Source organism: Cololabis saira, chromosome 22 (assembly GCF_033807715.1).
Source record: "Cololabis saira isolate AMF1-May2022 chromosome 22, fColSai1.1, whole genome shotgun sequence".
Taxonomy (NCBI): Eukaryota; Metazoa; Chordata; class Actinopteri; order Beloniformes; family Belonidae; genus Cololabis; species Cololabis saira.
Genome location: NC_084608.1, coordinates 30769913 through 30797538, shown reverse-complemented (window position 1 = coordinate 30797538; position 27626 = coordinate 30769913). Strand labels below are relative to the sequence as shown.

At 40.0% G+C, this 27626-nt stretch overlaps 1 protein-coding gene across 1 annotated transcript in view; it reads left to right on the top strand.

Annotated features, from left to right (window-relative positions):
- cnksr2a (connector enhancer of kinase suppressor of Ras 2a) overlaps positions 1-27626 on the top strand; it is a 119140-nt gene that overhangs the window by 5492 nt on the left and 86022 nt on the right. The window lies entirely within an intron of this gene.

Genomic DNA, 27626 nt, shown 5'->3' with positions numbered 1-27626 from the left:
TTTGAGTCCAGAGGAACATTTGCATGCAGGGATTCAAGAGCTTCAAGGGCATGATCTGTATGTTAGTCTGATTGTACTGACTCAGTATGTTTACATGCACTAAGTCGAATTAGAGCCTCAGTCCGACTGATATTGAAGTTTAAAAGCCCTTGTGGCAGGGCTAGTGCTACGGGGGTCACCCAACAGGACAGAGGACACAGATTTTAGTGCAGGAACTCTTTTATTTCACCCAAACACACACGCACCAGCAGAACCTTCAGCAGAGCCCTCTCCCAGCAGACCTCTTGCTGGTGTGCAGCTGCTCTTTATGAAGGCAGGCAGGGTGGAGAGGCTGATTGGGCACAGGTGTGCCAAATCAGCTGAATGGCTGCTCCTCCACCCTGCCACAGTCATCTATACCCCATAGTCCGGCTAGGTGAACTGAACTGGAGTTCTTGAAATCGATCTTTTAGAGCCAGATAAATCGGTTTTAATTCAAGTTATTCTCCATGTATATGCAAACCACGGTTAGCCGTCTGCTTCAAATCTGCCGCGTTTGTTTACTAATTGTTCCAACTAACCGGACAAATGCCAACCTGAAAGGGCGTGTGGCGCCACCTAGCCTCGCGGAGTCCAACGCACCTCACTCAATAATTGGATTCTCTTTCCGAACACGTATACTCGGATTTCTCGGACACGCCAGTTAAATCCTTAGCTAGATTGTTGGATCGATTTCGATGTGCATGTAACCGTACTGAGTGAGAGGTTTGATTTCAGTGGGACTAAGACGTTGATTTTAATTCCAATTTTAATCAATAGCAATTGGCTTCAGCCACAAACTCAGGTCGTGGATGCTCACGTTCAATCCTTCCACTAGACCAGGGGTCAGCAACCCGCATGCTGCTCTTTAGCGCCGCCCTAGTGGCTCCCTGGAGCTCTTTCAAAAATGTTTGACTTTTTTTTTCCTTTCTTTCTTCTTTTTCTTCTTTTTTTCCTTTTTTCCTTTTTTTCTCTTTTTTTTCTTCTTTTTTTCTCTTTTCTTTTTTCCTTTTTCTCTTCGTTTTTTATTTTTTTTTCCTTTTTTCTCTTGTTTTTTTTCTTTTTTATCTTTTTCTTTTTTTTCTTCTTTTTTTCTTTTTTCGTCCTTTTTCCTTTCTTTTTTAATCTCGACATTTCGACTTTTTTCTCGAGATTGTACTTCAACATTAATCTCGACATTCTGACTTTTTTCTCAAAATTTTTACTTTTTTCTCTACATTTCGACTTTTTTCTCAACATTTCGACTTTTTTCTCAACAATTCGACCTTTTTCTCGACATTTCGACTTTTTTCTCAAAGTGCATAATGAAAAAAAAAATCTTCCCCCAGTTATAACTAATATAGAAACATGCATCATGTGTTGCCTTCATTCTAAGGCTTATACAAGACTTTTCATTTTTTGCGGCTCCAGACATATTTGTTTTTTGTGTTTTTGGTCCAATATGGCTCTTTCAACATTTTGGGTTGCCGACCCCTGCACTAGACCAAAAAAACAGTGATCAACCCCTAATAAAGTAGGAATGATCTCACCCTCTTAGACCGGAAACAACCTGTAAAGATGCACATTCCCAACATCCTTAAATGAGATTACAAAACACTAAAAAACAGACGAGGCTATTTGAGAAAAAGTCATCTAATAGACTGGTGCATGAGTAACATAGGCATGAGTATCTCCAAATGTAATTGAGTTTTGTTTATGAGAGCATCTGTGATATGTTGGAGTGATCACACTAGAGGATATGTCATGCATAATTCAGCAACTGGGCTGATTACGTCTATACCCAGGGGCCTTTTTGGTGAACATTGTAAAACTCTTTCAGCAATTTCAGCTGCTTTCCAAAGTCCAAATTCTGTAAGTGGAGGAGTATCATTGCCAGTGTTGTAAAAATGACCCTTTTCTTTCCTGCAGAGACAGAATTTTCCAAAAAAATGCATAAAGACAAGACGAATAGACACCATATATCTATCTCAGTCCCTTGAAAACACCTTTTTCCCTTTTCAGATATGTGTTCTCTCACCTTTCGTCTTTTCACTTAACACTCATGAAATATTCAGAAACATGCTGTATGTTGGTAAAACCTCATTGCTGGCGCACGATGCAGCAGAGTCTTCGCCCGGGCATCCCTGAACCATCTGCCAGGGAGAGACCTATCACACTAGAGACTCGTCCATTAATCATGTTTATTATCCAAATTAATTTAATTAAAATCAACTCCCAACATTCTACCGTGATACTCTAAGTACAGGCTCCATTCAGAGCGTGATATATGTGCGTTTAGTCAAATAAATAAGAGGATCTGAAGGTCACTCATGGCTCCATAAATTGGGTTGTCCAGTTCATGACGGTATTTTAGCATTCAAGTGAGTAGCAGGTTTATTTTACCATCACATAGCAGATGCACAAGTTTACACCCTTAATACATTTCACAGTTGAGCTTCAGGGAGGTTTCTGCAATTGGGTGGTGTTGTTGGTTTCCAAAACAAATTTAGGGATATATCATTAAAGTCACTTTCCACCCAGAGCCTCCACTTGTGGTTTCAGACATTTACAGTCTGCAGTTTGCTCCAGTAAAAACAGCCCGTGGCTAGGATGTATTCACAACTTTAGTTTGAAAGTGATGCAGTAAATTTTGCTTTTAATGATGGATTTGTACGGTTTTCAGACAAATTCACAGATTTCTCTTTTTTTACTTCTTACAAACGAGCTACAGTTATTTTGAACATAATTGCAGTTCAAACATTTTATGTCATGGGAACAATAAGTAGCAGCTAAAAGTGGGAACTTTCCCAGAAAGTAGTTCGTCTTAGTCACTGTGACTGGGAGTGGGAGGACCCAACGCCAGGAGACCAGGGAGGCAGATGTTTGAGCTTTTTTATGTGACAAAAAATACAGAAGAACAAAAAGTACTGCCAAAGCACAATATAGAAAACCCAAATAACAGCTGTTTGTTACCTACGTTTGGTTAAGCTTTTGCATAGTTGTTTTTATAGTGGAATATTATGTACTAACTAGGCCTGTGTTGAATAATCGATTTTCTGATTCTAAATCGATTCTCATATTAATTCCTAAAAATCGATTTGTATGTCTAAAGATCGATTTTTTAGATTTTTTTTTTATTAGATTTTTTTTTTTTCCATCATTACATTTTTGACTGGTGAACTTTAATCCCAGTAGTTTTGAAAACTCCTGAACTAAATTAACTTTTCTTTAGAGAAAATGCTGGACATTTCAGCTTAAATTTCTAAATGTTATATTAGTTCAATGAAGTTCATATTATCTATATTTACTATAGCTTGTTTGGTTTCTCTGTTATCGGACACGGTTTGTCATGAAATACCTGAAAAATGCCGGTGCTTCATGGCAAGCTGTGTGTCTGGTGACAGAATAAATCAGACAAGCTAAAATAATTTGTTTACTGCTTGAGCTGTTGCAATTTCTTTCTTTTTGTTGCACTTTAAATGGATATTGAAATGCCTATTTGAGTTATTTATTTCTTAGTTATTTCACAATAATTATTGTGAAATTATTATTACAATAGTTATTTTACAGTCATATAATCCAGGCAACGATAACCCAAATCAATATCGAATCGAATCGGATCGAATCAAATGGTGATAATCGATTCTGAATCTTAAGAATCGAATCAAATCGAGTCTTGACATTTGAATCGATCCCCAGCTCTAGTACTAACGACAGCCACCAGACCAGTATGTAGTGCATTATATACGCAGAACGTCATATGCTATTCCAAGAATATTTTTTAAATACACACTGGTTGAGAAGAGAGAAACGATGGAAAGGTGAGGACAGGAAGGACCATGGTCGCTTTGAAAACTACAAAATGAGGTATGTAGTATCTGAGCTATACGTGGATGGTGTCCAGTGTGAATATGCCAGAAGTGCATACTACGCGTGGCATACTACGTACTGATGACTCCTCCACCAGCACGCTGTACTGTAGACTTGGATTTGCAGCAGGCAGAACCCAACTTTGAAAAGGAAAGTTCTTTCTAAATAAAACAGGGATTCTAAGAACAAAAAGAGGAAAAGAAAACCAAAGAATAAAACTTAACAAAACAAGAACAAAACAAAAAGTCTAAACTCTAAGACATCTGTATATTGACTTAAATGGTTGGAGCTCCCAGTTTCCCTCAGAAAGCCTGGTCTGCTATCACTCTTCACCGCTGGTGGACAAAGCTTTTTATTGGCTGCAACGTTGGTGCACGTCACTAAATGATGGAAAAGTACTTTCCAAAGATTGCATTTTTCAAATACAGTATTTTATTTTCGGAGGTACAAGAGGACAAGTGCAGTATAAAGTCAAATATCGACGCAGGAGACTTTCGGTTTCACCTTTTTCGAGCCCTCCAGGACAGGTCATCAGCTTTTTTTATCTTCTGCTTTGATCCCACGATGCTGCTTCAGTTCTGTCAGACTCAGAGAACATAGATGGCCCAGTTTTCCCAAACTGTGACTAATGACTAATGATAATAAGTATCAGCGACACTTATTATTCATCGTGTGGTGCATAAAAAGCAGGTCAGGCTTTCTATTAATTCACATGAATCAACAAAACGCAGGCAGTGATGAAGCTTTATTTACATGGTGAAGTGTGTCAGTCTCCCAGAAGCTCGTGGTTACTCGTGTGTGTGTGTGTGTGTGTGTGTGTGTGTGTGTGTGTGTGTGTGTGTGTGTGTGTGTGTGTGTGTGTGTGTGTGTGATTGTGGGTGGATGGTGAGTTGTTGGTCTCAGACCGTCTGTGCACAACAGCTGACAGACTCACACACCGGCTCTGAACAGAAGGCCCCACCCGTGTCACACACACACACACACACACACACACACACACACACACACACACACACACACACACACACACACACACACACACACACACACACACACACACACACACACACACACACACACACACACACACACACGGCGTTCCCCCACATGGTATTTGGTTCATGTTGGGTTTGGGGTGTGTCTGTGGCGTCAGTGGGAAACGTGATATACTGTATTTGCGTGTGTGTCTGTATGTGTGTGTGTGTGTGTGTACAACAGCATGTACAGTTCACGTATGTTGCAGGTGTCCGGGGCCAAAAGGTCTGCACATTGTTGACTCGGCAACAGCAAAGCTTTGGCACAGCCCATGTTGCAGCAGCGCGGGAGGGGCTAACGCGCTATGGTGGTAACGTGAGCACACTTATGGCAACTGTGGGAATATTCCTCCGCTTCATGTTATGTGATCATCTGGTCACACAGAGAGCTGGGCACGCTTTCACCTAAATTTGCCGTGCATGGATTTGATCGCGAGACTTGAAACTCAGCAGTGGACAGAGGTGTCAAAAGTATTCACATTCATTACTCAGGTAGAAGTATAGATACTACAGTTTAAAAATACTCCTGTAGAAGTTGAATTATCAACTCAAGTTTTTTACTCAAGTAAGAGTATAAAAGTACTGGTTTCAAAACTACTTAAAGTATAAAAGTAAAAGTAATGTAAGGGGGAAAAAAGCCATTAAGGACAAAAGCCATTGAAAATGAATGCGTCTTAGTATAATGCAAATATATTAAAGAAGCATATATGTGTACTATTGAGCATTAGCATGTGTTTCAGAGAGCAGGAGATATGATGACTAGTTGCCTATAAGTATTGTAATGGTGCAAAAAGTCAAACTTCAGAGGCATGTTATCATTTATCCTAACCTTTATTGGAATGTACATCCAAGTTTAGTTGCAGGAATCTGAGGGAACGGATGTAAGAACAAAACTGGACAAGAACATCTGAAACAACCACAACCAAATTCACTCTATCCGGATGGAGCAATTTAACTGGATAGTTTTTTTTTAAAGGCCGAAATGAAATAGTACGACGGAGTATTAGGGCCAAACTAAGACAAAAAAAAATATAGGAAATTACGAGAATAAAGTCATAATATAATGAGAATAAAGTCATAATGTTGCGAGAATAAAGTCGTAACATTACGAGAATAAAGTGGTAATATTACGAGAATAAAGTCGTAATAGAATAAAGTCGTAATATTATGAGAATAAAGTGGTAATATTACGAGAATAAAGTCGTAATATTACGAGAATAAAGTCGTAATATTACGAGAATAAAGTGGTAATATTACGAGAATAAAGTCGTAATATTACGAGAATAAAGTCGTAATATTACGAGAATAAAGTCGTAACATTACGAGAATAAAGTGGTAATATTACGAGAATAAAGTCGTAATTTATGAGAATAAAGTCGTAATATTATGAGAATATAATTTATGAGACCTCTAACAGGAAGAGCATCTTCTCCCTGTGCTAAAATGAGGAATATTGAGCATCTTGTGAAGTTATATTTATATATTTATAATATATTTAATATTACGACTTTATTCTCACAATATTACGACTTTATTCTCGTAATTTTACAACTTTATTCTCATATTATTATGACTTTATTCTCGTAATTTCCTTTTTTTTTTTTTTGTCTTAGTTTGGCCCTAATACTCCGTCGTAAACTAGAGTAACGAGGCTGTTTTTAAAATGTAACGAGTAAAAAGTACAGATAATTGCGTAAAAATGTAAGGAGTAAAAGTAAAAAGTCGTCTGAAAAATAATTACTCCAGTGAAGTATAGATAACCAAAATTTCTACTTAAGTAAGGTAAAAAGTATTTGTACTTCGTTACTTGACACCTCTGAAAATCAGCAGTGGAGCCGGCGAGGCAGCGTGCAGGAACACCCGATGACTGCGCTTGTCACTCGTGAAATCAGCTGCAAGGACTGTCGGGGCACAGGGTTTGATGCTTTTTAGATTGAATTATACGTGAGACACATGAGGATTGCGTTTGCACCAGGAAGGTCAAACTGGGCTTTGTTTTTGTTTTAATTTTCTGAGTAAACATTCAGTATCTGGGGAGGTCAGGCCTGAGGAAATGCTCTCTAAAGCATGATTCAACTCTGGTTTAAGGGGTTTACACACAGCATGTTGAGGCATTGGTGCAGCTAAATGATATCCAATGTGTGTGTGTGTGTGTGTGTGTGTGAGATTAAGAGGGCATTGTTTATCACTCCTTTATTCTATATTGGTTCTCTTGGCCTACAGCCAATGTCGTTTTTCTCCTTCTCGACCACCCTAATGGTTCAAAACATTTTAATATTTCATCTGAAATCGTTATGACCTACTACAACATGTGTATTTTTATCTTATAACCCTGAACTAATGCACGTGGCTGTTGGATCAACGTTTGGACACCAGGGCAGGCTGAATACTATAATATTGGCCGTGGAGCTCCGGGAGTAAACGAGCGAATATTCAGAGTGCAAGTGGGGATTTCCAGTGTTGTAAAATGTATTATTACCCTTGCACGTAACGTTATGCTTGATATGATATATTCTTTCTTTCATTTATAGTTATTAGAGTCAAGAAACTATCATATCTATCAAAATAAATGCACATAAATTGATATAATAAAGTAAACTACGACAGCACATCACAGTACCTCTTGACCTGTTGACTTTACACTAATCAGTGCTGCAAAAGCATGTAAATAGTAGTTATCACTCTTTAAATTTTCAGTCTGAAATCAAAAAGATTCCCCCAAATGTCATGTGTAATGTTGCTGGTACCTACAATGTCATTATTCCTATTGTGCTAGAAGCCAGCCGCTTGTTGTAAGTAGTTTTTTTTACTGAACCAGTGATCTTTGTGAGTAAAACTTACCGTATCTAGGACATTGTTCTTTTCTTTTAGTTTTTCTTTAACCTTTTAGTTTTACCTCTACGGTTGACCAGATTACAGCTGCATATTTGGCAGACTGGCTTTGCGTTGTGTTGCGTTGCGTTGGTCAATTTAACTTGTTTTCAAAGGGAATTGAAGCACTAACATTTAACACGTATCTGCATCCCAAAAACTGAGAATTGTATATCCAAGTACCTCGATTTTTATTAATAACACATAATCTGATCAAATATTTAAAGAAACATCAAAAAACATCAGGGCACAGAACGTAAAACCTCTCAAATATGTACATACTGTAAATATGTATAATTATACTTTAAAGGCTTATAAATGAAAGGTTTCAAGGATGTTCCCAGAAAACCCTCTGGCTCTAGAAAGCTTTTGAAAAACAAAACCTCAGCTCATAATGAGTTGGACCGCTCTAGTGTCATATTAATAACATTCGTAGGGTGGTTCTTATACTGAAAAGTCAACCTTTCTCCCTTTCTCAAGTCATACTCACACATTTTCCTAGAGGAAGTTTTCATTCTTTAAATTCAAAATAATTTCCTAACCCTTGCTGGGTGAAAAACAATATCCTCGCATCATGATGCTGCCACCGCCGTGTTTCAGTGTGGGGATGCTGTTTCATCAAGGTGAATCTGAGTCTCCCTCAGGTTTTAGGAGTGTTCCTGATGGTTTTAAACTTTTATTTTTTTATTTTTGTTGCTTTTTTGCCTTCTTCTGTTGGTTTTCCCATACACTTTGGTCTCTAATTTGTAGCTTTGCAGTTCAACAAGTTTACCGTTGGCCTCTTTACCTCTGTTTTATGACTCTCGCTTGACTGATTTGGACTAATTAAAAAGAAGTTTTTTTTAAATTCCACATTGTAATGCAACGAAATAGATGGGAGAAAAAGAGCAGAGGACTGTAAATACTTTTATAGGTCATTGTGTGGGTTTTGATGGTGTATTTTGCTGACTTTTTCTTGTTAGGCTCAGTCTTGGTCAGATTTGGCTCATTGCTTCTGTAAAGTTCCTGTTTTGTGTATTTAGTCGGCCTTTGCTTCTCTTTCTTTTTTATTTTGAAACTGTCTCCCATCTTTGCATCTTTGAATTGAGTTTTCCTTTCCACCCCTCTTTGCAGAAACACAGCAAGCAGAAAAGTATGGATTTATTCATGTTCTGACCAAATCGCTGCATAGCTTGGACAGCTCGTTTCTTTCCTTGGTTCATTTCCAAATATCTCCTGTTTTTCATTGTTTCCCGTTAACGAAATGTGGTTTGGAGCGCTGGTGACCGGGTTGTCGGGTGACAGTTGGACATCAGTCACAGCTTGAATTCATTTACTTTGAAAACTGCTTCAAGTGATTTAGATGCCTTTCAAATCATTCACACCAATGAAGTACAAATCATTAAATACATAGAAAAAACACAAACCTTTCCATCATTCAGGAAGACTTCTTTGTGTATTTCCTCAAATAATATTTTTCTGTACGGCACCGGTAAGGCAGGTTCAGTCACTCATCTATTGTCACTCAATCTTCAGGTTTCTTGGAGCAGATGACACATAACCCGACTGGGAGACCGGGACTCTTTTATGGGATTCTCAAACATCTCAGAAGTCGGTGCAAAATCAGATTTTATTAGACGTGCGTATGACAGAGAGAGAGAGAGAGGGTGTTTGTGGGAGTTTGGCTCGCCTGCTGTTGTGAAGAGTGTGTTTCTGTGGGAGTTAAGTGTGTGAGTCAGCTATGAATCATGCTTTTTTCTAGCGGTCCGCCACAAACACACACATGATCTCGCTCTAACACACATGGGCACGTACGCCATACGTACAGGGATGCAGGTACGAGCGTGTGACTGTACAGACTCATTATACAACAAACCCACACAGGCATTTACACGGATCTTGTGTCAATTTATAGAAAAACTTAGGTGGGAGCGATTTAGTGTTTTCTTTTTCTTTTGCTGTATACCTCCCAAACATTGGTTCGTGTTATAACCCTGACACTCCCAAAGCTGAAAGTGGATGCTTTTTTTTTCAAACGTTTAGCTCAACTAATCACAACCTAGAAACCTAGAAAAGCAATCGTAAGAAACAACTTAAAAAATAGCAATTGTTTGTTGGTACACGAGGAATATAGAAGTTATGATAACAGATTAGTGAGATTTAGTAAAAATCATTAGCCAATGATAAGTAATCGGAAGTAAAGAAAAGAATAATGTGTGAAATGCTTTTCTGAAGTAGCAGCTAAACATTTAAAGCTAGTTGCCAAAAATAATTAGTAATTGTTGACATGGTTAATGGTTGGAAAAAGAGAAAAATAACTACAGCTTTGTGTTTTAGTGGTTAGCTAAAAGAAATAACGAAGGATTTTTCTAAAGGTAACTCATAAGTGATCAATTGGATGAGAATAAGACCTAGACCAATTATTAACCTATAAGTTCATAGGTGCAATTGTAACCCACCTGGGTTTCAGAACTTAATGTTGTGGAACGGTGCAATTCCATGGCCGACCAGAGGGTGGCGCGTCCGCTATGAGTAACCGCGCAGCCTGTGTTCACTCTCTTTTCGGCAGAGTCATTGCCAAGAGCACACAGCTACAAACTGAGAACTCCCGGTAACGAATAAACACTCCTCACACCAGAATTTACCATAATTCGCCTGGTACACACTGTTAACAAGTTATTTGTTCGCCAGGGTGTTACATTGTGTGAGGATTCAGCTGGAATGGAGAGCCTCTGTTAGCAGGCCTTAGCTCTGGTAAGAGATGCTAATGCTAATGCGCCATCTTGGTTATCAGGACTCCCTGTGATTGTGTTACTCTTGATTCATGAATAAAAAACAATTGGAGCTGTGATACTGTCGCCAGGAGTACGATAGACTACACAGATACAGATACATATCATTTAAGTGCTGATAAATTAGTGTAAAAAGATCGCTAATTACGTTAGCACAGAGCTAATCCTACTAGCCGCGAGCTAATTGTGCACTGTCATGCTAAGGTTCACTTACATTATGCAGCTGTGATACTGTAGCAGAGCAGTAACAGTGTTTTACACCATTAAAGGTGCCTTATATTTAATTGTTTGAGGTTAAAGTTATGTAACTGAAGGATTATTGATTGATTACCTGTATTATTAAGGTAATTTAATGGTTTAAATATGCTTAAGTGAATACATAATGGCTGTTTGATCCATCCTAAGGGCCCATGTTTAATTAAAAATATGTTACAATTACAGTGCTGTTAAAAGAGAATAAATAGATTTAATGTGTTAAAAATATAAATAGTGAGTTTAAATATATTATAATTCATTTAAATGTTGAAGTGAATGTTGTGATTTGGTGTGCTAATTGACACTGGGATATCTTGTGTGATGTGATGTAATTCTATTCATTTTGCAATGATTAGACAGTGTGTATCTTTCATGATTGACATACTAAAGGCTGAATTATGCTTCTGCGTTAAAATGTCGCCGTGCCTACGGCGTGTGGTTTGGATCGACGCAGAGTTCACGCCGTCACCTGCGCCGTCACTGACGTGCACCTCCTGAAAATTGTAACTACGCGTCGAGGAGACGCAGACCACACGCAGACCGAGAGGGCTGTGATTGGTTCGTTTGAAAGCGAAGCATTTCCGGTTTCCGGTTTGAATCAGTAGTGAACTTCCAGGGCTCTTTTCTTCGTGTATGTGTGATTTTTTTTTTTTGTTTTGGTTTTTGCACAATAGTTGTCCTTATTTCTTTGATTTACTGTGACCGGAAAAAGTCGGATAAACCATTCAGAAAAAGATCGCTAACTAGCGGTCGCGGGGGGTACTGCACCGCGACCAAATGGAGAGACGGAGAAAGGCTGAGTTATGGTTCTGCGTCACACCGACGCAGAGCACACGCCGCAGCCGTGACGCCGTGCTGAACCCTTCTGACTTCTGCGTCTCTCCATTTGGTCGCGGTGCAGTACCCCCCGCGGCCACTAGTTAGCGATCTTTTTCTGAATGGTTTATCCGACTTTTTCCGGTCACAGTAAATCAAAGAAATAAGGACAACTATTGTGCAAAAAACCAAAACAAAAAAAATCACATATAAACGAAGAAAAGAGCCCTGGAAGTTCACGACTGCTTCAAACCGGAAACCGGAAATGCTTCGCTTTCAAACGAACCAATCACAGCCCTCTCGGTCTGCGTGTGGTCGGCGTCTCCTCGACGCGTAGTTACAATTTTCGGGAGGTGCACGTCAGTGACGGCGCAGGTGACGGCGTGTCCTCTGCGTCGACGAAAACCAGACGCCGTAGGCACGCCGTCATTTTGACGCAGAAGCATAACTGAGCCTTAAGTCTGAAGGGTTCAGCACGGCGTCACGGCTGCGGCATAATTCAGCCTTAAGAGAGGAAATATTAATGATAGTGATGATTTAAGGAGATCGATAGAGAGAAAATTATATTATAACATGCATTCTTCGCTGTTTGCATAGATTGTTTTTTTTACCCAGACCGAGTCGATCGGGATCTGAACTTTATGTTCAGTGGCGAGCCAGTTTAAAGTGAAGATTGACTGTGGAGGAACCAGCAACGCGGTGTGGCCAGCCGCAGGATCCATCTGCAGAGCACAGCATCGTCGATTCCCTTTTCATTAACAGACAGATAAGACTAACACTCAAAATCTACCCGGGTAGTTCGAACACAGACATCAAAGAACACACACTCAAGACCTTTGCTTCTTTCCTTAAAGGAGCAGTACGCATTGGACATTGAACTCTTTATTTTGAAGGAACCTCTATTTTATTTTATTTATTTTTATGGGCCCATTTATTGTGCATTTGTGCACACTAGGAAGCCGTCTTAGGTAGGCAGGGTTTGTAAACTCATCTTTATTATTTTGTGAACAATACATTAAATTCAAACCATTCCGTTGTGTGTGTGTGTGTGTGTGTGTGTGTGGTAATTCTGCTGACACAGGTTTTCAGGCTCTTCAGTTGTTCCCAAACCTTACTGATACTGGTTCAATAAATATCATCTATATACTTCGGTAACCGTTACACAATCGTTTTAATAAAAGTAATTTTTAATAGTCAAAAGTGCCCTTAAATTCAACCGTTAGGTGTAAAAGCTTAGAAAAGTAACATAATAACACAAACCGCTTGTAAAAAGCAGTAGTTTAAGTGAGATCAAAGTCATTTTTGGTGGTTTATTTCAACTTATTAGAAAACACAAAACTTCAGTCTACTTGTTCTTTCAGCTTTTTCCTCTGATCATCTGCTTCCATCTCTCCTTCTGCATCTTCCTCTGTCACACCGGCCAACTGCATTTCTTCTGTCATCACATCCAGAAATCTCCTCTTTGGTCCTCCCATTGCTCTCCTCCCTGGCAGCTCCATCCCCAGCATCCTTCTGCGAATGTATTAACTGTCCCTCTTCATGTGTCCAAACCCTCTCAGTCTCTCTTACTTCATCTCCAAGACGTCGAACCCTGGCTGTTCCTCTGATGTTCTCATTCCTAATCCGATCCATTCTCACCACTTTCCCCCAAACAACTAAATCTTTTTAGCCTTGCTTCCCAAGCCATAAAGAAGTGCTTGTCTCACTACTATCTTGTAAACTTTGTCTTCTACTCTTTCTGTTTCTCTTCTGTCATATATAACTCTAGACACATTTACTCAGCTCTGTCTGCCTCCTGTACCTTCATTTCACATATATTCAGTCTTGCTGTCACTGACCTTCATTCCTCTTCTCTCTAGTCTAACGCATCTCCACCTCTTCAGGTTTTTTCCATACACTTCTTACTTTCACTACAGATCACTGTCACAGTTTTTGAAAATTCATGTCTGACCTCATCTGTTAAACTGTCCATCACCCTGGCAAACAAGAAGACGTACATATCCTGTACATCGCTAAAATAGTTTTTCTGTTATTCCAGACTTTTCCTCTGTCGCTGCTCTGCTTGTCCCTAAACCTATAGAGAAAACGTGACACTGTTGTTCAGTTACTGCAGACAAAATCAAGGCTGTTTTTGTGTGTTCAGATATATATATATATATATGTGGTGTGTTTGTGGTAAATACATATCAAAATATCTTCCAGTTTCTTTTATATTCTTCGTACTCAAATGTTCCAGCATTTATCTTCCTCTTCCTGCTGTATTGATTTTCTCTTGTTAAAGACATTGTCAAAGTTTTTGCTTTCTTTGCACAAATCAGGTTCGAATAGATTCTGAAAATAAATCGCGTTTGTATTGATTGGAAACTGGTCCATTAACTCGCTCCAGCATTGTGATGTCATAAATCGTAATAGAATTGTTTGATATCTAGACATTCACTCGTACTTAACAGCCACATGGACACTTTTGAAGTCTTAATAACCGAATAAAACTGCATAAAAACTGTTACTATAGTCATTAAAGGTATTGCCATAGTAACACAGGCACTCCTTCTGACATATGAAGACAAGCAGCTCTTCGGTACTCTTGGGAATTTATTAAAGTACAAGAAAAATTACATGGAAGTTGGTGAAAGTTGGCATCTTGGGAGCATGAGAATCGTAAAGAATTGGATGGTTAACTGAAAGCAGTGAACCAGAAGTAAAAAGCAAAGGCTCAAAAAACTATTTAGCTTTGGGTGAAAGCATTTGATAAATTAGTTACCCACTTTAAAGTTGACTAATAGGGTAATTAAGGTATACTTTCCAGCAGATGATGAACGACAGTCCTTATCCTGCACAAACATGTGTGGCACTGCTTTACTCGGTTTCATGCTGCGTGGGCGTGTGTCGTCGCTGATGCCGCTTATAATTTGGCTCATCGGTATTCAGGGCATTTACGCGTTCCCTTACAGCCGGTGATAAGTGATGCTGATAATCAGTGAACTTTTGTCACACGATGTAACGCTCCCCTTCTGCTTCTGTGCCTCTCGCGGCCTCTTTCAGCACTAGTAACACTCAGCCTGTGGGAGCCAACGTTGTTCTCATCAGCTGCGACTTTTCACTTCTATTAAGAATCTGCTGCTATTAACACTCTTTAAAGCTGTTTCACTGTTTTCCAGAAAGTCCTCAGATATCCTGTTTGAGTAAAATCAGCGAGACTGCTATGTAAAGATACACCAGCGTTAACTGGAAATGACCCCACCCAAATGTTCAAAGCAACCAGCATTCAGATCAACCCTGTAAGAGGGCAACTTAGACAATAATATCCACTAGATTAGTCATTACCATAACTTTTATGAAGGGATCAGTTTGCATTCATCTTCTTGAATTTGAAGATTTGATACAAAAAATAAACATTTTAATAAATTCAACTCCATAGCTACAATGAAATGTGCTAAAATGTATCTCCCAAAATGATTCTACAGCCTTCTTGGAGCCAAATAAGTTTAGTATTAATAACAATAAAATACAATATACAATTGTACATACAATAATAACAAAAATCAATGCTGTCAATAATGTCATCTTCTAAACCACACACATACTGAATCACGCACTGAGGTGGGGGTGTGTGTGTGTGGGCGTGTGTGTGGGTGTGTGTGTGTGTGTGTGTGTCCAGGACTTAAATTTTCCAGGTTCCCTTTGTCCCCCAAGGACCTGTTGTAATTGTAGGTGTCAGACTTTGCAGCTTCAATCACTTTCTTGCAGGGTACATACTTGTGGCCAGGGCTGGTATGGTTTATCTTGCAAGAAAGGAGTGCACAAAAGAGTAGAATTATCCATGCTCATTGTGTTTTCTGTGAGGATCTTTTCCACCATGCTGAATGACCTCTCTGAGCTTGCATTACTGTGAGGGATGCAGAGCATCGCCTTCATCAGTGATGCCAGATTTGTAAAGCTCTCCTCTTTCCCTAGAAGAACCCAGAACCTTCAACCCTCTCTTCCTGTGGGAGATCCTTGCTTGCTATGACTTGATACTCCACCAACTCTTCCCTCAGATTTTTTTCAAAGCATTTTCTCAAACAAAACACATTTAAAAATTTTCAAATAACAAAATAACATATTTGAACCATTTTCCAGACAATAAAATAACATTTTAACCATTTTTCATAACAATAAAATAACTGAAAAAATCTGAAAAATTGTTCAAATACGTTATTTTGTTACTTGAAAAATTTAAAATATGTTTATGTAAAATATGCTTTGCTGATGAGAAAATATGTTTCTCTATTTTTCTTATTTTTGTGAGGGGAGATATATATGATTTTCGGCACTACCTTGTTCTCTATAGCTGATATAACATGAATTACTTCTATGTGGGATCAATAAAGTTCTTATTTTTGCCATCTGAGAAAATTAAATATATTATATTTGGTGCCTAACTGTTTCCCAAGTATATTAGTGCGTGTGTGAATGAATAAATGAGACGTAAAACGTAAATTTCTTTGTAGAAAGGCGCTTTATGAAAATAAGTCCATTCACTTGTATTAGTTTACAGCGCAGTCTTGCCACATTCAATATGGCGGCGACGTTGACGTACAGCACTAGTGCTCAATGGGGCGTCTATATGTTTATGGTTTGCACCTGCGTCTCGTCAGCCGTGTCTCTTGTGTTTCTTTTCTCCCTGCTGTTCAGTGGTTTTCTTGTTTTTTTATGTAGTGGGCGCTTTTAAGTTATTATTTTTGGCTTCCTGGTGGTGCAACTTTTTTGTTAAATTAAAGGGCCCTTGTTTGATTTTCTGTCATGTATCAGATGGCGTTTTCGAAATAACACATCTTCCGTGGAACGCAATACAGACACGTAATAGTTTTCCAGACTATTTAGCAACTTAACATCAATTCTAAAGCATGTTATATTGTTGGAGACTCAAAACTAATGCTGGCTTCTGTTGAAGTCTGGTTTAAAGGAGCTTGTGGCTGCTTTTAAGAAATGAGACTCTCTATCGCCACGACGGCCGTTGGGGGTACTGCAGCCAACAGTGAAGCCGGCACAGGACAACGGGGAGAACGTGCATGCAGCGTCATGTGACGTCACATCCGCAGCCCAGCGCGGGAAAATCGGGACCGACTTGCATTACATTTTGCAAATAAAAAAAACAGCCTCAAGCTCCTTTAAGTAACGTTACATCACATAAAAAATTGCCTTCATTTCAACCAAGCGCCAACCGTCTAACTTCCATTTGAGTCTCATGTGGAACTAAGATTGGTTGCAGTTCCTCGACTGGCCACTGGATGGTGCATCAAGGAGGGAATCAATCTCCACTGACCTGCATGTTAAAATGTCCAACTTTAGGGCAGAAATAAACATGATTAAAGCTGCAAGCAGCGATGAACGGGCCCTCGCACCCTTGTGCACGTTCAGGCTGCAGTGGAAGCTTGTATGACTTGCATGTAGATTCTTCAAGCCTGGACATTTAGCGGATGAAACCACCCATGACTCTCTATATCAAACCATTCAAAAGTTATGAAAGAAGAAAGCAGAAAGCAGGAACTATCAGATATCGACCAATCAGAAGAAGGGACGGGGCTAATTTGCACAAATTATGTTCAAGGACTCAAAACCGAGTCCGATGACACAACCCACGAGTCTTTATGTCAAACCATTCAAAAGTTATGGCAGAAAATAGGGAATATCAAATATGAACCAATCAGATTAAGTGTGGGTGCGCTTTTTGGCGTCTATCGTCTCCATGGTAACGCTTTTGACTGAGGAAAGTAATGCGCATCGTCACAGGATGGAGACGCACATTTTGATGTATAACACACCTGGGGGCACGTTACGGTTCGGGCGAAGAAGCGGCCGAAGAAATGGCATAAATTGCGCCAAAATTACACGATTCATTCAAAATGGCCGACTTCCTGTTTGGTTTCGGCCATGGCGCCAAGAGACTTTTCTTTAAGTTGTGACATGATACAGGTGTGTACCGATTTTCGTGCATGTACGTCAAACCGTATTGTGGGGCTTGAGGCACGAATTTTCTAGGGGGCGCTGTTGAGCCATTAGGCCACGCCCATTAATGCAAACAATCAAATATCGCATTTTTCGCCAGGCCTGGCTTGCGTGCAAAATTTGGTGACTTTTGAGGCACGTTTAGGGGGGCAAAAAGGCCCTCATTTCGTCGGAAGAAGGAAAAAAACAAGGAAAAGAATTCCTACAGATCCAATAGGGCCTTCGCACTGTAAGTGCTCGGGCCCTAATTACAGTCTGTTTAAAAAGCTTTAACTCAGTCGTTTGATTTCAGATCTGTGACAACTCTGAGGGGGGGGAATTTTCTTTTTGATACCACTTTCAGAAGATCTTTTACATAAAGCAATACATTGACTTTTAATATGATTGACTCATCGTTAGCAGTGGCTACCAGTTCCTTCGACAGATCAAATAGCTGCAGATGGTTACAGCGATATATCCCGTTTCACATGTTGACTCAGTGGCTAAATCAGAAATCACTGCAGCGTTTAGCTGATGCTGGGTTGTTAAAAACCACTGGTTTCTCCGCTGGGTGCAGTGGCATGACAGATGAGGAAGTGATAATGACTAGCCATTGGTTGTCAATAAATCATATTAGAAATAAATGTGTTTCTTTGGGCTGTAAATGTTTATTTCAGCTCTAAAGTTGGACATTTTAACAGGGCAGTCAATGATTTGCGTTTAGAGTCAGTCGTGGAGCAGCAACAAATCTTACGTCTGCATGAGACTCAACCAGGAAGTTATATGGTTGGTGCTTGGTGTCACTCAGTTTTGTAACGAGCAAGTAAACCTATTTTAGTCCATGTTTTCATGCAGTTACTAGCTCGACATCAGTCTAGTTTAGTTTGTCCAAATATGAGCAGTTTAGTTTTGTTCACTTTCAATTAGACTAGATCTTGTGTATTTTAAACTTGCAGTTCGATACGGTTATATGCAGCCTAAGTTGAACATGTGCTGGTTCCACTGCAAAACTTAGTGACAGTCTTACAGTGTGTGTACGTCAAATGACCTGAATATTAAAGCAAAAATCACATCTAAGCAGTTTAAATTCTTAATTTTCAAGTCCCTTCATGCTTGTCATTGGAGGCTATGAGCCGCAGCTCTGCTGATGGAGTCGAGGGCCGATAGCGGAGTCGGTTATTTTTTAGTTTCCTTCTAAATTTAAATACTGCTCAAAAGGGAATAGTCTCATCTTCAAAACAGATCGCTCGGTTTTCTTTTCAAAAGACACAAAACCAGCATTGATTCAAGTTTCATGTGGTTAAGAGTGTTCTGTTTAAAATTCTGCTGGATTTCAGCTTACAGCTATTTTTTATTTATTTATTTCCTGTTCTGTATCTTTCTGGGCCTGGACGCTTCATTTACACTTCGGCGGTGGAGGGAAGCAGGAGAGGGCGGGGGGCGAATGCTGTTTGCTTGCCGCTGATTAAAAAGTTTGTGTGTAAAATGGTTTGTAAGCAATTTAGCAGCTGCCTTACGAGGGTTTTTTTTCTCCTTTTTTCCCATCTTCTTCCTTCCTCTGCTTACTTCCCACTCCACTTCCCTCCCGATTGTTGTTAGTGTGGTTATGATAGAAGACTGTGTTATATAGCTGGGACTTGAGGCTGGGGAAATCAATGCTGTTTCCTGTGTGTGTGTGTGTGTGTGTGTGTGTGTGTGTGTGTGTGTGTGTGTGTGTGTGTGTGTGTGTGTGTGTGTGTGTGTGTGTGTGTGTGTGTGTGTGTGTGTGTGTGTGTGTGTGTGTGTGTGTGTGTGTGTGTGTGTGTGTGTGTGTGTGTGTGTGTGTGTGTGTGTGTGTGTGTGTGTGTGTGTGTGTGTGTGTGTGCTTTGCAGATGCATGTTTGTTGAGAGGTTAGAAGCTGGATGCATTCATTGTTTTGGGACCCAGGGGCTGCAGCTGAACAGCTATATCTTGATCTGCTTTCCTTTGACTCAGCAAACACTCTCCGGCCAGACAAACACAGGCATGCACACACACACACACTAGAGGGGCCGTCCCTCATATGCTTGCAGATGTTACCCAGGAGAGTCGAGTCTCCCCTGGACTGCTGCATGATTGGCCATCCATTACCTCCGTAGCTGCTGTCTCTTCACTCGTGTTTCAGGTTCAGAGTTGGTTTTAGGTCATTTAGAGCAGTGGTTCCCAACCTTTTTTCCTTTCTTCCCCCCTACTTGTGTCTAAGACCAGCCAGGCCCCCCGACCCGTACGTACTAGCACCAAAATAGTCTTTAATTGAAAAAATGAACATTAATTATGTTTTTTTGATACATTTCTCTTTGGTTTACTCTGTATACATATGACTTTGTTTTTCTCCAATGTCACCAATGTATAAAATACGCACAAAAGGACATAAAAGGACATAAAATATTTCTGAAAAATGTCTCTTTTAATATGAGACCAATTTTTTTTGATATTTTTCTTTAACAACCTGTCGGAGTAAATTAAATGTTGAGTAATGATATTATAATAATAAGGAATTAAATCATTTCCTGTTTGTCACCAGTGTATAAAAAACAGAAAAAATATTCAAGACATTCATAAATGATTCCTAACAATGTCTTATGAATGACTCATTCGCAAATGTAATTTTTACAACTGCACAATTTCAAAGCAGACAAAGTTTCGCGCCCCCCTAGAGATCTCTGGCGCCCCCCCAGGGGGGGCCCGGACCCCAGGTTGGGAGACACTGATTTAGAGGACCCTGTTTTGGACATGAAATGTTCAATTGTGCTGACACAAAACCAATTTGCTTCATCAAAATACTGCAGAACTTTTTTTTTTTTTCTGTAGCTTTGGATCCAGATGTTCAGTCTTTCCACCTGCTTATTATGTAAAAGTTGTGAGCCAGAACATTAAAAATAAAAACTCAAAAACGGCAAAGAAGTAAAGCAAAGTCTTACATTACATTTCAGATGCTTGAATCAGAAGATCATTTTTTATGGCTGCAAAGCCCTCTTATGTAATCAGCTGCTATATTGGACCATGTCTTCGTTCTCCCAAAGCTCATCAAAATAGATTACACTCGTGATTGATGGTCAGATGTAACATTCAATCTAGGCATATAGGCAATTTGGATTAGTTATTTCTATGTCAGGTTATATTACTAAATCCTGAAATGTGAGAAAATAAAACCAAAGTTAGTGTTTACAACCTTGGTAAAAGCCTATTTTAAGAGTCTGAGTGAACCCTTATCCAGGTTTCCACAGATCCTTAAGTCTTAAAAAGTCTTTTGGTGTTTGGAAAGTCCTAAAAATGCCACCACTTCCCAAAGCAGTGGCTAGTGTCTGTGTCGTGTGTGTGATTAATGTCAGGTTCAGGCAGTGAAGGGGCTCACTCTTCATTTACGATGATGGGAAAGGTGTCGTAGCTACAGTAACTCCGACACCGCAAGGCAGGAAGTAAAGCCGACCTGACATGAATTACAAAGCACAAAATTTAATATACCTGATGAAAAAATAGTCTTAATTTAATAAACATTCCCCAGATCCTCCAACACATATTACAACATAAATTAAGTAAACGCAAAAAACCACATTAGCATACACGACCCCACCTGAGACAAGAGTTTCTTACCTCTCCACTGCACAACAAGTTAAAGTTGATGTTATATTACAGCTCTGATTCAGGCGACTGCGGTAAACACTCGCTCACATGCTTGTGTTGGAAGCATAAAACAACGTTGCTATTCATTATTTTGAAGGAGTTGAAGTTAAGTACAGAACTGAATTGTGGATCCTTTGTGGTGGAAGCTTTCCTCCTGTGAGAAGATCAGAGGAGACGCAAGCATCAGCCAATCAGACTGCGAGAGAACCTGGTGTCGTGTTTGACACCCAGGTTCTTCTCTGCTCATGTTGCCTCTGTTTCTCTACGACATTCAAGAAATAAGACTCAACATGCAGCTGAGCTTTTGGTCCTGGCAGTGGTTAAATCAAAAAAAAAAAGGTGTATCTTAGATAGCTGAAGAAATCAAAGACATCAGAGTCACTTAATTAGTTTTTTTTTTTTTAAGACGGTATACTGAGGCAGCGGCCTCATTCACAATACAGCCGAACTGTTACAACAACAGAAAAAACTGTGTTTGAAAAAGGTGTTTCCATCACTAAAAAAAGATCCTATGTAAAATAATAAAACCATTAAAATAAATAAGAGAATAATAAACAATTAAAGCTGCAAGCAGCGATGAACGGGCCCTCGCGCGTGCAATTTTCACCAATAAAGGTCAAGGACTCAAAATTAAGTCCGATGACACAACCTATGACTCTTTATGTCAAACCATTCAAAAGTTATTGGAGAAAATAGGAACTATCACATATTGACCAGTCAGAAGAAGGGGCGGGGCTAATTTGCACCAATTATGTTCAAGGACTCAAAACAAAGTCCGATGACACCACCCACGACTCTTTATGTCAGACCATTCAAAAGTAGGGACTATCAAATATGGACCAATCAGATGAAGCGGGGGCGTGCTTTTTGGAACTTTTGACTGAGAAAAGTAATGCGCATCGTCGCAGGATCTAGATGCACATTTTGATGTATAACACACCTGGGTGCACGTTACGGTTCGGGCCGTATTAACGGCCGAAGAAATGGCATAAATTGTGCCAAAATTACACGATTAATTCAAAATTGCTGACTTCCTGTTCAGTTTCAGCCATGGCACCAAGAGACTTTTCTTTAAGTTGCGACATGATACAGGAGTGTACCGATTTTCGTGCATGTTCGTCAAACCGTATTGTGGGGCTTGAGGCACGAAGTTTCTAGGGGGCGCTGTTGAGCCAGTAGGCCACGCCATGAATGCAAACCATTAAATATCAAATTTTTCACCAAGCCTGGCTTGCGTGCAAAATTTGGTGACTTTTTTTTACGTTTAGGGGGGCAAAAAGGCCCTCATTTCGTCGTAAAAATAAAAACAAGTAAAAAAAAAAATTCCTACAGATACAATAGGGCCTTCGCACTGTAAGTGCTCGGGCCCTAATAACCCAATAATGTACGTGGAGTATTTAACAGCTTTTTCTTCTGGTATACAGTATGACCAGATGAAAAAATGACTTGTTTCAGTAGTTGTCTCCCGAGGCAACAGCCCACGTCGCCTATACCAAGGACTGGCATTGACTGATGACCAAATTACTTGCAGGTCTGGCTCGGAGCCCGGTCTCGCCGAGCCGGGATGTTGCGCGGAGGCTCTTACCAAGCTTGTTGACGCTAGAGCGTAAAGAAGACATCCTCACGTCGTGTCGCCTGTCAGACCTGCTTGGTTGTCACGGTGATGAGGCTTGCCTCAGGCCCCCGATGAAAGAACAATATACTTCTCCACAAAAAACTGGAATTGTTTCATTACAACCAGTAGAGGTGAGGTTGTGTTTAATGGCAGCAAAAGGATGCTCAAATCACATCATGTTTTCATTCAAAGCATAATTGTATTTTTGCTGCCTAAACCTCTCCAAATACATTCTCTTGACCCTGGAGGGGATTTAGAGTCTATATTCTCGCAATTGTGTGAGAGCATAATAATCAATTTGTTTTTATTATTTCCTGTATTCAGTGATAAGTAGAACAATGTGTTCGCTTCTGTTATGACTCGTGTTCAAGCGTTGTTATATTTCAGACGATGTGCTTATTAGATCGTCTAATGGCCTCTGGAAACATCAGCTCCTGTCACTTTTTGAGAGTAGAAATGAGAGCAGCATCACAAACGACTAGACGGGAAGAGTGTTCGGAAAGCTTGCACCATTCTACCCTTTTGTGAACTTGATTGTACCATGAGAAAAAGACAGACAAGATGTGCCAGGAGACAAAAACACTGTAGCACATGAGCTTTGTATTCAGGGCATTTTTCAGCTGTTCTCCATTTAATATTTTTTATGCCAAAGAAATATAATCCTTTTCATGTTTTTTGGGTATAACCATGCTTTTCCCAAGTATTACTTGGCCTTCTCTTGTGAGACAAAATAAGGTGTTTTTTAAACATTAATGCAGCCATTTAATTAAACATCTGTGGGAGATATCGTCATAGAAAATAAAGGAAACCAATTTTTACATAAACTACAGAAAGCTTCCTTTGAATGTTCACATATTTCAGTCTTTGATCTTTTTTTTCTTCTGTCATTTCAAATTAAAGCCACTTCATGTAGGGTACCACATCTGACCACACAGGAGCAGCATCATTTTCAGCGTTTCTGCTGGATTGTCCTCACCCTTTGCACAGTATTGTCAGTGACTCTTGTAGTAACAAATCAATTTAAACATAGATGGTCGGTTTGTATAATAGATTCATTATATTTACATTTTTGCATTCGAACAAAATGTGAAATTCATCTCCAATACGGTTGAAATTCCAGAGGTTACAGAATCTCTGACTTCTATCCAGACCTTTATACCTTCCAGTGACTTTGGGGATTCTGGTGTTATTTATCCTAAAATTACAAATGGCCTGTCTATACTTTTGATTTTGACACAATAAGTACTGTTCTAGCTTAAACTCTTGCTTAAACCTTACATAAATATCACATGATGTCATCCTATAAAGTTCACTTCTCCATTTTTGTAGAAATTGATCTTTCAACCTTTGCTCAACAGTTAGTTTCAACCAGTCAATGTTATTACATGTTTGAGAGAGAGGTGAGATAAACCACAGTCATCCAGTATCCGCTTTACTAGCAGAATCCATGGTGACTGAAATACATTGGCCTTGTACAGTCTAATTAGGCAATCGTACATTATTCTGCTTAATTTACTTTCTTTACATTCTACTAACCTCCCCCAAAAGCCAATGACTCTCTTTTTGACCGCAATACACAGTGGATCCTTCCCAGCTCTCCATAGACCAGATTATTACATGTTGTTGTTTTAACTTTCAAAATATAATTTAATATAATTAAATATAATTTATTAAAATATAATAAATACTACATAGCAGTAGTAGAGTGGTTTTTAATTTGAAAGGACATAAATTACCCAATAATTGAATTTAGCAACTTTTCTGTTAGTGGGGTAAGCAGCCTGAGTAGGAGGCCAGGATACTGAGATGCTCCTTGGCCAGCTGGGAGATATGTCAACATGCTGAACCACCTCAAATGGCTTCTCTTTACGTGAAGGAGCGAATCCCCTCCGAGACCCCTCCGTTATGACTGAAACTCATTTCAGCCACTCGTATCTACGATCCTGTTCTTTTGGTCACCACCCCCCGTTCTTGGCCACAGATGATGGTAGGAGCGTTGACCGACTGGTAAGAGAGTGTGTGGGCCCCGCCAGACCCGGGCATCGCGACCCAACTATCCCAGGCCGGCGAGGGAACGTGGGTGATGTGGGCCAACCCTGGTGTTGCGTGCATGTAATTAATGCAATAAAAACAGGGAGGGGGAGGTCAGAGTATCATACTGACAATGATCCCCCCCCTCCAGAACTAAGTATCCTATTAAATGTATTTATTAAATGTTGAATGTGCAGTGTCTACAGTGTTATTAAAACCGTGAGGCGGGGAGTGCCGGGCCACGCGGGACAATGTCCCCCACACCCTCCGGACCCCTCGCCCCTTCGCCTATGTGCGTATGAATCGTGTAGGGGGGGAAGGAGGGGGAGCGGAGGCCGAAGCCAGGAGGCAGGACCAGCGTAGCCGGCCCTGGAAGGATGCCCACGCTCCCCCACCGGCCGTCCAAGTCCACCGGCCGTCCAAGTCCACCGGCCGTCCAAGTCGCTCAACTGTCTCTTAAAGCACAACAGTCCTGTACAGAGTCAGTTCTACCGCTCAACCTGTTGATCTCCCACTCTCATCTTCCTTGACCCTAATATGCTTAAACGTCTTCACCTGAGGCCCTACCTCCTGACCCAGAGAGGAAATTCCACCTTAAGCAGAGATAAAAATCCCAGCACCACTGAACCGGAGCCCCCATTGGCTGTGGCTAGAAATTGCATCTATGAAAGTTATGAGCAAAACCAGTGACACAGTGACACAGACGGTGTATAGCTGATCCTTTTTGGAGTCAAAACTCAGCACACCTTAACTCCAGTAGATTTTAAATGTCTACATTACATGATTTGTTTTCCCAGGATCTGCGTTTGGTCTTACTGCACATTAAAACATGTCACAAACTGAATCCTCAGATACCTTCTGTGGCTCTCAGGTGGTTTTTTTTAATAAGCCACGATACCTAGAACCGCTCTGGTTTTAAAAGAGCCAATAATGACCAAATTCTTCAAGCAAGCTGAAACATCTTACAAACGTGATGTGACAGCTGTTGTGTTACTCGGAACGAGCAGCAGTGAACAGCTCTCTTGCTGTTTCCTCTGCAGACTAAAAGAAATCTGCCCTCCCTGTAGGCACACTTTGATGAGGGAAACCACCCGTAACAAAATGATAGCAAAGGCTGATTAGTAGGTCTGCAGTGAATCCTAAAGCCTGTAATTTTAAATTAAGAAGGGCATGGTCATCGATCGCTAAACTCACTCGGAGATTCCTGAGATGTAGATAGAGGAAACGCAGAGGGGGTGTTGAGAGGAGTATTCTGCAGCAGCTAGTGCTCATCATCTCTGATTATCTGATGGGAATAGTATCATAACCGCTATTAATATTTCATTACAGGGTTCAGACGTAGATTTAAAAGCACTTTCACTTGCAGATCTAGCAGCATAATCCATTACATCAATGGTTCACTATTTAGTTTCCATCAATCACAAAAAACACTCTTAACCAGAAGCTAAACTGAATGAGAAACAGAATGCTAACAATTATGGTTAACATGTTTATCATATATATTGTCGTCGTTATTATTATTATTATTATTATTATTATTAATATTATTATTTTATTTTTTTATTATCATTATTGTTATCATCATTATTATCAGCAATTGACCGCCCACTGATTGTGATAGCTTTAAGTTCATAGGACATAATTGTGCTCTTCACAAAGCAATCTGCCACATTTTTTTGTTTTGTTCGGTCGCACCAAGAAAAATAATCTAATTGGTATCGGCATCATTTGCTTTATTATTTACCAAAGAAAACAAAACTAAGAGAAGACAAAAAAAAGAAGTAGGATGGGTTAGAAATAAGTATCCTTTTTACAGGAATCCTGTGGATCAAATAACAGCTACGTGTGCAAGTTGACACAAAAAGTGATTTCTAAGAGTTTTATAAAAGCACCAGTTCTGTGAACGGGCACATTCAGTACCTTTAGCGTGTTAACATTGAATTAATCAGCAGTTATAATTGAATCATTAGCATCTACATTGAATTTTGTGCCTCTGTGCCACGATTTCAGCTAAACATTAGGATGCCACATGTTATATTTGTGTTATGGAGCACGGTAGCAACATGAGCTAACTGCTTACATGCTGACATCCAGTCAACGTCCACTCTGGTCGGCTGGTATTCTGGCAACATGACTGACACAAGGATTGGAGTGACATGTTTTACATTTATCTTCCACAGCAACAACACACAGATGTCTATTGTATGTTTGCTGCCGTAGCCAGATGTGAACCTCTCCACAGATGTTGTCGGGTCAACACGGTCCACAGTAAATTTGAAGGGTCTGCTTGTATTTCCTCCTGCGTACTTCCTGCTGCCTTTTCTTCTTTCTTGTTTTCAAGCTGGGTGGAAAGAGATTGCTGCAGTGCCGTTGCTCAACATTAATCAGGTCTAACTAACATGCTGCCTTTTCTCCGTTTTCATGTCTGAGCTACACAAATGAAGTACAGTAAACAAAAGGTAGTTGAGAAGAAACAATTTAACATCTGCATTAAGGCTGACTTGGAAGTAACAAAAACTGCAGTGCTGTCTGAATGCAAAACACTGGATCCTGCAGTGTGGGAGTGAGGGGGGCAGGGTAACGGCCCCTTTTGGGCGGGGGAAAAAGGTTCGTCCCTCAAGACTCCTCTCCCTGGCCCTGCCCCTTTTCAACCTTTCCCCGAACCTGCACCCCAACCTGGGACTTGACGATTGGGCCGGAGCTTCGGGAGCTGCATGCTGGCCAGCGGTCCCCACCCCTGGTCATCCCGTTGCTGC